We start from the raw sequence: 14,430 nt of genomic DNA, 5'->3' as shown, positions 1-14,430 counted from the left end.
GTAAATCATGACTAACCAGCTGACCGATCTTGTTCCACACCATCTGAAATGTTATTACAAGGTCAATCAGAAATGACAGAGTAAAGTCTGTCATCATAATTGCCTCCCAGAACTGCTAAACCACTGCGTTCCCAAACAGCAGCCTCAACCTCTGAAAGCAATAACCACATTAATTGTGTTTCATCTGCCCATTCTGAGGTGCAAGTAATTCATTATATAGGAAAATTATTATATTCAGTAGATTCTTCACTTTTCTAAGTGATGTATAGTGCCAGTTTATCAGAAAGTGATGATTTTGTTCTCTTTGACTCATTGGATGGAAACGGTTCTCATTCGCAAATGTTTTGTGCAATATTTGAATTTTGTGCATGTTAAAAATTCGTAAGTTACATTTTTATGTTTGTTTTCCTGACAATAAGTACTGCAAGGGGATGTAAAAATTTCAGTGATCATGGGCCAAATGAAGTCCGAAGGGTCACCTTTCACTCCAGCGGTCACTCGAGGGCTGATCGGTCCCTGATTGTGTGCTGCACTGACTCACTTAATGACATCTCGAGAGTTCACTTTGATTGCAAATTGGGGACGTTGTGACCCTCATCAGCACCTCAAGTACATCAGCACTTAGGATCAGCAAGTCATCCATGAGAGTTTACAAATATTGCCATAAAATAAAATACAGAACAGGTCATCCGCAGCCTCTGCAGTTGGTTATTCACACCTCAGGAGACTGGATAGAGGATAGAAAAGAGCTATCTAAAGTGGAGTATCTACCTTCCCTTAAATGTTCCTCTTGCAATTCCTTAGGAGAAAGAAAATTGTTGGCATACAGCATATAATAAAAATAATTATTTGGTCTTGGAAAAATCTGAGCACAGTTACTAAGATTGCTCTTGAAACCCTATGTTCGCAGCATTTATTGGTATATATTTGTATTTTTTGGATAGATGCTAAAAGATATGAATAGCAGTATCTAAAACATAGACATTATTGCATATTTCTAGAGTACACTATTTGTAGATACTTTTTAATGTTTTTTTTTTCTTTTTCTTTTTTTTAATAGAATTAATTTAAATTCTCAAAATCACTTTATTTAAGCAGGAATCGTCAGTAAGGGCCATTTTTCCTGAAACTTTAATGATTTAATTATTTATGTTTATATTGTTTGTACCTATGATTATTTATTATGACGTTTTTTTCCAAAATGAGCTTATACAATTTTATAGATTTGTTTTATGAATACTCACAACATTATGTTGGATAAGCAGGAAGCACTAGCAAAAGTTTTAAGTCGATGGAAAAAAAAACAAAATCAACTATAAAAACTATGAATTAACACATGTGGAATTATATATGGAATTATATACATAACAAAAAAGTGTGAAACAACTGAAAATATGTCATATTGTAGGTTCTTCAAAGTAGCCACCTTTTGCTTTGATTACTGCTTTGCACACTCTTGGCATTCTCTTGATGAGCTTCAAGAGGTAGTCACCTGAAATGCTCTTCCAACAGTCTTGAAGGAGTTCCCCGAGAGATGCTTAGCACTTGTTGGCCCTTTTGCCTTCTGTCTTCGGTCCAGCTCACACCTAAACCATCTTGATTGGGTTCAGGTCCGGTGACTGTGGAGGCCAGGTCATCTGGCGCAGCACCCCATCACTCTCCTTCTTGGTCAAACAGCCCTTGATTCCTTCAGTGTGAAACTACAATTTTCATAGTCATGAAAATAAAGTAAACTCTTTGAATGAGAAGGTGTGTCAAAACTTTTGGTCTGTATTGTATATATATATATATATATATATATATATGTGTGTGTGTGTGTGTGTGTGTGTGTGTGTGTGTGTGTGTGTGTGTGTGTGTGGGCTCGAAAGTTTGGGCACCCTTTGCAGAATCTGTGAAAATGCGAGTAATTTTCAAAAAATAAGAGAGATCATACTAAATGCATGTTATATTTTATTTAGTACTGTCCTGAGTACGATATTGTACATTAAAGATATTAACATTTAGTCAAAAAAGACAAAAAAGTGCTGAAATTATTAAAATAACCCCACTCAAAATTTTGGGAACCTTTGGTTCTTAGTACTGTGTTCTGTTACCTGATGATCCTTGTCTGTCTTTCTGTTTTGTGATGGTTGTGCATGAGTCCCTTGTTTGTTCTGAACAGTTAAACTGAGCTGCGTTCTTCAGAAAAATCTTTAAGGTCCTGCAGATTCTTCAGTTTTCCAGCATCTTTGCATTTTTGAACCCTTTCCAGCAGGGACTTCATGATTTTGAGATGCATTTTATCACACTGAGGACATTTGAGGGACTCAAACACAACTATTAAAAAAGATTCAAACATTCACTGATGCTCCAGAAGGAAACAAGATGCATTAAGAGCTGGGGGGTGAATACTTTTGAACACAATGAAGATGGCTAAATTTGTCTTGTTTTGTTGAAATATCATTTTTTTTTACATTTAGTTCTGCCCTTCGTAAGCAGCAGAAGATACTTGTATGTTTCCCGGTACACAAATAAGTACAATTTACATTGATCTTCAAATTCCTAAAGTTTTCACCCCCCAGCTCTTAATGCATCTTGTTTCTTTCTGGAGCATCAGACAAAGTAATGTGAATAGCATAGCTCATTAATCTTTGTAAGCATACTTTAGTATCTTGGCAAATCTGAGCATAGCTGCTGAGATCACTTTTGAAACTAGTACTTCATACGTAACATTTACAGGTACATATACTTATATTGTTGTACTCTTTGATAGATCTAAACAATGACATTACAAATTTACAGTTGCAGAAACTACATGCACTGTATATTTTTTTATAGACATATTTTACAAATACTCTCAAGACCATGCTGGACAAGCAGGACTAACTGATTGCTAACTGATGTCTGGAAGAGACAACTGATATCTGATAGTTGGAATAAATTATATTTGTTAAATGTTCAAGAACTGCTTGCGAATTCACAGTTGTTGCATTCAAATGAATTACTAAATTGCTGGTACATCATTTGATGTCAGAAATGGCAACAAAACAAACAGGAAGTCTTCACTTTTTACTGCGTATTGATTCAAAGTCTATAGCCTGAGCAAAACTTTCAAGAAACGGTGACATTTTTTGAGGATTTTGTGTGTTAGATTAATATTTCTGTAGCGTTGTGTCATTTTGACTGACGTCTCTGACAACTCCTGTTATTTGTGGTGGGCTCTGAAAATGACAACTAAGAATAGAGAAACACACAGCTGTCGTGTTTAATGAACATCACTCTGGATGTATCCCTGATGGATTTCAGGTAAGACACATGCAGTTTTACAATAGACGCTTTCAGAAGATTCTGTCAGAGCACAGTCTCATCTGAGGACAGACCAAAAACCTGACGCTATCGCAATCAATTCCAAAATGAATAGTGTAAAAGCATGTTTAGCTTGCAGTATGATAACATGGCCGATTTTCTTTGTGTTTTATGATTGGCTTTCTTGTTGTGGGGGGAATGTAATATTTTTTTTTTAAAAAATTTAATCCAGAACATAATCAATTTACGTAAGAAACAGACCTAACAACACAGAGTTGTCCTTCGTCTTCATAATACAAAGCCTCAGGGCCGAATGTGCTGTTCCCATGACAACCGTCGATGACATGGGGCCATTTTGTGTAAACAACAACATTATGGAGAGTGGACCGACTTCAAAGAAAGTCACAGTGAAACAGTGTCGGACCAGATTGGAGAATAACTGTGATTAAGAGACGTTGGCTGCTATCTTCATTAGACAAATTTGAGGAGCACACACACACATGTTAAGTTTCTATGTTTTATGCAGACTCTTTATAGACATAATGGTTTTCATTAATGTTCAAACTGTATTTTTTATCGTCTTACCCTAACTCTAAACCTATCCCTCACACAAAACGTTCTGCATTTCGGTGGGAGACATATAAGCCTGAAAAAAGTTGTTCTTTTTTACTTCAAATATTAGGCATAAAAAATATTGAGTTGTGTTGTACTGACTCTTGCATTTCCCAAAGTATATATGGTCTTTTAGATTTTCTATTTGAAATTGGATTTATTCACCAATTTGTTGCATTCGTGCCTAAAATTGTCATATGGTGTGACGTAAAAGTTATTCTATATAAAATGAAAATGGAATATACCTCTGCCTAAGTAACTAATTTCAGCATAAATGGTTATCATTACTATCTTAAGATTAAACATTTATTTTGTGCAGATTCATTAGATTTTGTATTGTTTTTCTAAATCATCATGCAAAGTAAGTCATCTCTTCTCAGCCTTTCCAGATATTTTAGATTAAATATGTTAAACCCTGTTATAAATCTATGAAAATGCTTGTGACTCTTGCTGATACTATTTCTCTTGTGTTCCACTGACTTTTTTATGATTTATAATTAAGAAAGTATTTTTACTGGCACAATTCTGAATGTCACACCAAATTATATAGTGTCACGCTATATGATGAACTGCGCCTCTCCACAATTTGTCAACGCAAAAAACTGTATTTTATTTGCATTCAATTAATTCAATTCAGTTAACATTAACAAGACAAAAAAAAAAAAAACATACTAACATTGTCTTAAAACTTTTAAATTATAAGAAACTCAGAAATATGAGTAAATCAAACACCATCTCATTTCATAACATTCAACATAAACAATTTAAAATTAGAGGAGAGTGTGTGTTGTAACAACAATTCTAATTGTTCAACAATAAAAAAAAACTAATCAATTTATGATTAGTTGAATGTTTTAGATTAAAAAATTCATAGATATTAGTAAAAAAAAAAAAAAATTAAATTAGTAATTAGTATCATTTCCCTATGAATTATACAATGAATCTTGAGACCTCCTCTATCCTTGCATGGTCAGCATTGCGTCTTTCCCTGAATTTTGTTTTTTTGTTTTTTGTCCTCTCTTTACCTGAGATTTCTGCCTGACAGACAAAACATTGCATCCTTTAATAGACAAAGCATTGCAAATATGGTAAAACATGGTTAAATTAAGTATAAAATTGAAAAGAAATACATTAATTGTATAGGTAATTTAATGTTCATTATTACATTCATTGAATATGTTTTGAATAGTTATTTATTTATCATTTAAAAAGGTGTATGTAATATTGTGTGACAAATATATATGGTGTGACTTAGAAAAACAGTCACACCATATGATACAGTGTCACACCATATGATGTTTTGTTCAGTTAAGCTAATCTCTTGGTTAACTAAAAACAGCTAGCTCATACTTAGCATGTAAATTACCACATGGCAGGGATGATTTTTAAGAATTAATAAGTAAAATTTGTATAAAAGTGTTTAATTTATATGTAAAAAATGTCACACCATAAGACACAAAACATTGACCACTAGTGAGCATATCAGATAAAGAGCTTTTCAATTAAAAATTAAAAAGCCAGAACTCAGTTCTTGATATTTTTACTGACAAAATGTATTTGGCCATAACTTGCTTTAAAATCATACACAGACATCAACACTTTCTGTGTCTGTTGAAATAGCCTAATTCTGTTACTTAAACTGTAAATCTATCAATTATTTATACTATGCTGATATATAATGTCATATTAGTAAGGTCACACATACCCCGGACAGTCACACCACATGACAAATTTGATGTTTAGATAAAAATTTGAAGTAGAGGTCTTTAAACACCAACTACAGCTATGGTATGCTGTAATCATATCTTGTCAGAGGAACAACACGAAGATATATATTTTTAACAAATACTCATTTTTATTAGGTTATGACATCATGGACAGGTAGAATTGCATGTCATGTCTCCCACCCAATTTTAGATTTTAAAAGATCTTCAATCTGTATGATTTATAAGCTTTTTTCTTCATGGAGACCAATAAAAATGTAACCACAAGGTCAAAATTAGCTGATATTACTATATTTGGTCCTGTAATGAAAGTGAAAGTCATGACATTTGCCAATTATGGTTACCCATACTCAGAATTGGTGCTCTGCATTTAACCCGTCCAAGTGCACACACACAGAGCAGTGAGAAGTGAACACACACCCGGAGCAGTGAGCAGCTATAGATCCAGCATCCAGGGAGCAACTGGGGGTTCAGTGCCTTGCTCAAGGGCACTTCAGTCATGGGTATTATGAGTGGAAGAAAGCACTGTTTATTCACTGTTTATTCACTTTGCACATGTACCCAAGTCTTTAGCTTTTTATTTATTTATTTATTTAATAATCCTTTTTTTTCTTTCTTTCTTTTAAATCACATTATGAATAGCCTACTTATAGTTGTCCCTGCATATAAAGTTAGGATAGGACAATGCAATTCAAACATATTGTTATATTTAATTGTAGAATAGAATAGAATAGAATAGAATAGAATAGAATATTATTTACTGAGTGTCATAAAATGAATGCAAATAGATATTTGTTACATAATATAAAATGTTATTTGGCATAAATTTTTTACATTTTTTTCACGACTGGTTACGTTTTATTTATTATGATTTGTTTAATCATTATTTATTTATTTATCAATTTATTTATCTATCAATTCACTTAACCCTGTTGTATGGCAAATACTATATATATATATATATATATATATATATATATATATATATATATATATATATATATATATATATATATATATATATATATATATATATATATATATATATAAATATTAATTTAATTAATATATTATACAATATATATTAATATATATTAACAAAAATTATTTAATTAATTTACAATCAACTTCAGTGTTGTTTAAACCCAAAAATTTTAATTCTGTCATTCTGGTTTTGTGACTCCAAAGTATGGACAAAATGGGACCTGAAATTTTTTTGGTTACCAACATTCTTTACAATATTTGTCTTCTTTAGAGAAAAGAAAGTCAGGTTTAGACAGCTTAAGATGAGTCAATGATGACAGAATGTTTATTTTGGGGTGGACTGTCCCTTTTAGATTGCATACAGCATGTCAACTATCTATCCAAGTTAGTTTGTCTTTCACCATGGACATCATATCATTTCCATATAAGCATGAAATGTGGTTTCATTGGGCTATACGCTTCCCCATTGCTCTGATATGAAGATGGTAAAGATAACTCAATTCCAAGATATATAACACCAACAAACAGTTTAGGGTGCCACTTTAAGGGAAATAAAGTCCACCTGTATAGAAAGAGATGAAATTACATGTGATATTGCTTTTCTGTGAAATTAGATGGGTCAAATTGAAGATCATAATCAGTCACAGAAGGCTGTGGATGATATTTTATGCTGCAGTTGACATTCTGCAGAATTCCTTTGAAGTATGGCATCTATATAGCATATAATAGGCCATATATATGGCTTTTTCCACACAATATCCCTTATTTGCCACACTACATATTGCATTATAAAATTTCCCAGTTCGTAAATTGGGCTGTGAATTATGAGTGAACAGTGGGCTGTTTACTCTGACCTACTGTATAACCAATACCAAGAGTAAACACAATTAAACCAAATAGCCTTTGAGAAAAGAGCAACACATTTGTGAGTCTCATTAAAGATAATGACATTCTGAGCTCAAATATGCCTCTGGCTATCACTCTCTGCAGATGTCAGACCAAAGCACCTATATGAACCGTTTCCACAACACAGTGTCACGCCACTTGACATGTTTCCTTAGTTACAGTCCAAGAGGTCAAAGTTTAGCAGATTAGCATGATCCAGTCGGCTCATACTGGTAGATACAGAAATTACCATTATGAGGCTAAAAGCTATCTTTCTTCATTGATGGTCATTTGAAAGACATATTTAGATGTTTTAAAAACTAAAAATTATTTGAAGGCTTTTAAAAGTTGACTTTAATTTTTATATATGCTGATGTACTCATATTCATATATAATATTGCATATTTCTAGACTGTAAATGTTTTCTTTGTAAATAAAGATAATTGGAGTATGTTAAGAAAATACTATTTCAGTTTTTCTGCTTCAGAACTTGAATAATGTGTAACTTGCCATTTCTTTGAAACATTTTTCACTCAGAAATTGCAAGTAAATTTCACAAACAAATGCAAAGTATTTACAGTAAAATTACAGTGAATAAATTTGGCCTGGTGGGATTATTTTTAGTGCATATTTCTAGATTGTAAAAAAATAAATAAATAAAAAATAAAAATGTCACAATTCATTTAAGTAATTCATATAATAAGTAAACTTTTACAAGCAATTTCATAGTAAAAAATTGTAAAAGTAAATACCACACCATATTTTTTTTTTCATTGTACTCATTTTCCCCAAAGAAATGAATGAATAACTGTAGTAACCAATCCATGCCCCCCGTCTACGACACTTTATCTAATGTGTGTTACCATTGCTCTTATTTGATATGGCAGCAACCAAATTTTGATGTGATAATGTGGTGGCAGCATATATATTAAACAAGACAGGAAATAAAAATTGCTATGTGTGAAGGGATCTGATCTCTCCCAGCTTTACACATAAAGAGGGATTTAGACCTCCGAAAACTGTATTAAATGTCTCTAGTCCTGACAATGATATTATAACTCTATTCAAATCATTATAACAGATTCACTTTTACTACACAACCTGACCTTTTGAATAACCATAGCAACTCTCAAACTCTATTTACAACCCTATGTAGGTGGTCTTCAATTACTGCTGTGTAAGTTCCCAGCGGACGGTCTGTTTTTAACCCTGAGACAGTGAGGGACTCAGAGGAACTGACATGGCATGTGTCTGGGGTTTTCTTTTTACACTTGTGCAGTCAGGTCTGCACGCCTCTGACCCTTAACTCAGGACATACACTCAATGACACAAGCTCCACCACTTAAAGTGTGAAATCCATCTGTCAAGACTCAAGGCTCCTGGAAGTGAAGCTCTGATGGTCATTCATATAGTCTGGAACCATTTATTTTTTTTATGCTTTTGTGAAAATACTTTTTGAGTGTAAACCTTTTATTTTATCAAAAAATACAGTAATATTGTCAAATATTACTGCAGTTTAAAATACCAAATTTCATTTGAATATATTCAAAAAGACAATTTGTTCCTGCTATTTTGATCAATTTAATGCATCCTTGCTGATTAAAAATATTAATTTCTTAAAAAAATACTGAAGTTTACATTTTATATATAATATATATATATATATATATATATATATATATATATATATATATATATATATATATATATATATATAGTGTGTGTGTGTGTGTGTGTGTGCTCGTGCATGCGTGCGTGTGTGTGTGTTGGGTGTGTTTGATATTAAAATAGTGTGTATTACTAAAAGGCAACCAAGTGCTCAGATATATATTTCTTGCATATTATAATTTGTAAATATGTTAAAAATACAAACTTTGACCAAGTTCTAAATAGTTTTACTTTTCAGAGTTTAATGTTTAATGAGCAGTGCCGCAGGCATTGTCCATTAATAACATCTGGGTTTCCCCCCGTTGAAAAGCACCATGCAGCTTCCGCTGGCGTGACTACAGTAAACAGTAGCTGAGAGGTTCAGAATGTTCCAGGCCATGAATAAGTAAATAAATAAATAATATATGAGATAGAGAAAAGTCACAAAATCATTTTGTTCCACTGAAACACAGAAATTCTGCACTCTTACAACAATCTGGTTTCACCAGGTGTTGTATATAGTATCCATAGTTTTAGCATCCAAATGATTCATGATATTTTAGCAGTTGAATAAAAAACAGACATCATTGAATCTTAATGCTGCAAACATACTTTCCTTATATATAAATAAAATAATTTATTTATAATTATTTATAATTGTTATAATATATAAATAAAAACTGAACTGAACAAAACAAATCTTAAATTACGTGGTATTAGGTTACTGTTAGGGACAGCAGTCCAAATAAGACTTATTTATTGTTATTTTAACTGCAATAAATAAAGGTCAAAATAAGGTCTACTGTGTGGCAAACAGGCCAGAATAGATCCTGTTTGTCTGCTGCCCATTTGTGCGGCTTAAAAGTGTTTGACGCCAACATGTGTATTGTTCGGTTCAGTGTTTATGTTCGGTTTATGTTTTATTTTCTCTGTTTACTGTCTTTCTGAAGGACTAGTCAAAGTCTTGAGCCCTTGGTCTTGTACCACCACTGTAGGGGTCTCATGTACAGCAGGCCAAGAGTTATCACGTTGGATACAGCTGTCATCCGACCCAGCAGTCTGGAACTGCTTGAGAGTGAGTGACCGGCCTTCTTTTAATGTTGCGACCATGAGGATCAATTCAATCCAGGCAGGAGACATATGTGCTTGCACCATGGTTGAATCCCACATCACGACCAGATAAGTGGTTCTCTGAATTGGAGAAAGCACACCCCAGCTCTTTCCTGTGAGCGAAAACGACGTGTCAATGTTGAACCGCCATCCAGTCTGATTGAGTTCATATCAACCAATCATCTCACCATGTTCTTGAGTCGTGAAAGTGTGGGGTGAGAATGCAAGGCCAAAGGAAGAACCATTATTAGGCTTTTGCCCCCAAAAGCCAACTTCAGGAACTTCCTATGATGGGGAAGGATAGAGTATGCATATTTCTAGATCGATCATGACACCAGTCTTCACACTTTATCTGAGACAGAACCTGTTGAGTGTGAGCATGCTGAACTTCAGTTCCCTGACTAAGCACATACACACAACCCCATACTTCCTTGAGACTGTGAAGTACAGGACCGGCTGTAGAACCCGGCCTGGAACACCGACGGGTTTGGCATACTGATCTCCTGAGGGCACTCAGGAGAGATGGGCACCATGTAATGCTGAGTACACCACTCTTCCCCAGAGCGAGCTGGCCCTCGGCGAAAGCAGAACCGGCACTGTGAGAAATTCTACCGAAGGCTCCCTCCTCCAAGAGAGCCCTCTGAGAGCGAACCAATGCAGTAACAAAACGCTCGCTATGCAGGCAGTCAGCTCCCTCAAGAGCTGACTCTGCCTGCTTCACTCCCAAGCAAACAACACACAAACTGTGTGTGTCCCCACCCAAAATATAGCACAGGTAGGGAGGAACACACAGCCTAAATGCTGTCTGCTTGCCCAAATGCTTCTTTTGACTGAAGCTTGACTTAATGGAGCTTGTAAGTGGACAAACAACACTAAATAAGACTAATAAACAGATAGCGACACACAGACAGAGCACTTGCTGAATGACTAAACGCTGATGATGGTTCCACCTCACGTGCTTTTATAGATTCCTGGTTGCTACGTCACCCACCTATACCACTCGCCCTTTTATTGGACTGATTACACAAGTGATTCAGAGACGGTCACGCTGATAGCATTCCCATAATGTTTTCCGATACAGCTCGAGATCCTGAAGGGGAAGCTTTTTTTCAGTGGAGTCTAAAACAGAAAGAGAGGTCTTTGTTCTAAATGCTCATTATTTTACTCTGAATCTCTGTTGCACACTGTTTTTGATTTTATTAAAGCATATTACACTATTTGAATAATTCATGCTGTTCACAACTTGCTGTGTTGCTTCTTTTTTATTCATGCCAGATCCTAACTGTAAAAAATGCACGCAATGCTTCTAAAATGCCCTGTAAACTATTAAAATATATCTAATATTTAGAGGAAAAATTCATTTGAATATGATTCCTCCAAAGCCAGTTCTTTCATGCCAAAAAAAAAATAAAAAATATCGACACCAATGGCAATAACAATGACTTTGTCTGAACACCTACAGTATTCAAAGGAAATCCAATCACCGGTTTCTTTCCAATCCCAAGGAAAGTTGTTGAGGAACTGTGAAAGCTTGAGGGTTTCCCAATTTCTTGAGTTGACAAAGAAAAACAGCTTTGGAAATAACAATTGCTTTGTTAAAAATATAGTGTACAGAGGACAGGCACAGAAAATAATTGCACCCAAAAAGCTTTGCTGATATTTGACATCAATCCAGCCCTTTCAATGTATTTGTCATGACTTTGAAAACACACTGGGACCTTATAACGTAGTGGAAATAAGGTTAACCTTTATGAAAGATAAGTTTTAACTTTAACTTAAACTTTAGTATACTAAAAAAAAAAAGTGCAATGTGTTCAGATATTTAATTTAATGTTATTTACAACTAAACAATTTAAAATTGTCTGGTGGATGATATATAAGAAAAAAAAAAGAATATGTAATATTATATATTACATTATATGTTCACACATATAAAAGCAAATATTTTATGCATTTAAGATAAATTTATAGCATAGTATTAAAGGTACAGTAGTAAACAACCCATAATATTTTAAAAGCCAGATAGAGAGGGTGGAAAATATTCATGTAAAACCTTGACTAACTGTATAAGTGGACCTCAGGGAAAAGATAAAGATAAAATATTTGAAAAACTACAATACGAGACCTTCAAAATTACAATATTAAAACTATGAGAGTTCATAATGCAAACATGCCACTCTTTGTTCAGCTTTGCAGAATTGAAGCATCATAGTGCATTTCTGTGTAAAGGTCTTTCAGGACCAGAGGGGAGAACAGACCCCAATACGCAAACAAACCCACCCCGAGACAGACTAGCTCCAATCACCCACACTGCGAGAAGACACAGAGAGAATGAGGCAAAACTGTTAGGGTAACTGAGAGAAGGATGAGCTGGAAGTCTCATGAGGACATGAACACAGTGAAAGAAAAGAGGTGAAGAGAAATCTTGGGTGAGACAGAGAGTTAATCTGAACATCATGCATGGCTCCCACAGCGTCCATAAATACCTGGACCATGATGGTGCAAAATCTGTCATTCAGGGAAGAAATTTCTCACAGGATGTTCTGTATGCACAACATGCGAGATTATCCTTGCAAATACAATCAGACGATGCAGTCAACCCCTCAAAATACTCTTGCCATAACACATGCGCTGTGACGTTGTGTTAGTGCCCTGCTGTGAGTCACTGATGTTCCGTTCTATCTTAGTGATGGCAAATGAATCACTGCCAACAGACCCCAGTGCCACTGAGTGTGCAAAGTAACAAATGCACCATCACAGGACACACACAAACACGTCTGTTGTCTAATTACAGGAGCAAGGAAAAATTAGTTAATAATACTGTATCACAGCTTGTCTTTCACTACTCCTATCAAATCCTGATGGATAAAATGATTTCCCACCCAACTCTGTATCATGTTTCACCTGGAAATAAGTAAAAAAGAAAGTACCATATTTTCCAGAAAGAAAGCGGAACTGGGTCAAAAATGCATAATAATAAAAAAAAAAAAAGATACTATTGAAAAAACACAGTTAAGCTGTTTTGGTGTGTACAATAGTTCACAATTTAAATTACACATAAATAAAATAAAATTCTCACTGCAACAAATCCTTTCAATTTAAAGGTATTCCTAACAGAACATTGTAAAAGTACATTTGGAATATATAAATCAGCACATTTCAGATTATACAAAATTATGACTGATATGCTGATAAAGATAGCAGTAAAAATGTTGTGAATACTGTCAAAGTTATAGTTCACCCAAAATTGAATGCTGTTACAATAAATACCATTACAAAACCATAAGGCTTCCGTTCATCTTTGAAATACAAATTAAGATGTTTTTTTATATATATAACCTGGGAGATTTCTGTCTAAGTCCATTCCATCAAAACTTTTAAGCTTATTATTATAATATAGATAGATAGATAGATAGATAGATAGATAGATAGATAGATAGATAGATAGATAGATAGATAGATAGATAGATAGATAGATAGATAGATAGATAGATAGATAGATAGATAGATAGACGGACAGACTTTCATTATTTGATTTCACTTTGGTTTCTTCTAGACATAAGCCTGCGTCATCACAGCAATCTCAAAACAAAACAAAACAAGATGTATCTCCAAACAAATAGGATCTTTTAACATTACATAATCAGAAAACAACCCTGTATTGAACTTACTTGCTCTTTGAACAATTTTAAGATGAGAATTTTCTTGTAAGGCGTTGCAAATATCTATTCCACCTCTGCAGATCAACGATTAAACTTCATTGAAGAACCATCTCTCAACATCTGCGTCCACCTCTCTGAGCCGAAACATTTCAAACACACCTGTTTCCAGATCTCAATTATTCAACTGCTTCCCACTGAAGGCCTGTGGCACAGTTAACTGTGCTGTCAGGGGACAAGAACCTCATATTTCTGCTCTATTCTAAGCACTTTTCAAGAGCAGCTAGTTTAAGACAGCAATGGCCCCTTGATGGGAATCACTGCTGCTATATTCAGTCTGGAGAAGCTTTAGCTCCTCACTAGAGACGGCTGAAAATAGCGTCTGGACCGCTGTGCAACTATTAGCCTACCATGTAAGCTCTGTATCTGCCAATATATCACAAGGGGAGGGAGTTGAATGTTGTGATGTACTCTGTGGTTCATGCCTCACTGGAGATTCTATGCAATTCAATGAGTCAGTAATA

General features: G+C 34.3%; 1 protein-coding gene across 1 annotated transcript in view; it reads right to left on the bottom strand.

Moving 5' to 3' along the window:
- LOC127934586 (xylosyl- and glucuronyltransferase LARGE2s) overlaps window positions 1-14,223 on the bottom strand; it is an 86,364-nt gene extending 72,141 nt beyond the window's left edge. The window contains exon 1 of the mRNA XM_052532069.1: window positions 13,919-14,223. The gene's annotated coding sequence lies outside the window, so the exon portion shown is untranslated. The remainder of the gene's footprint in view (window positions 1-13,918) is intronic.
- Between the last annotated feature and the right edge of the window lie 207 nt (window positions 14,224-14,430).

This window comes from Carassius gibelio, chromosome A18 (assembly GCF_023724105.1).
Source record: "Carassius gibelio isolate Cgi1373 ecotype wild population from Czech Republic chromosome A18, carGib1.2-hapl.c, whole genome shotgun sequence".
Classification (NCBI taxonomy): Eukaryota; Metazoa; Chordata; class Actinopteri; order Cypriniformes; family Cyprinidae; genus Carassius; species Carassius gibelio.
Note: the sequence above shows the minus strand (reverse complement) of the source record. Positions and strands in the feature narration are given on the sequence as shown.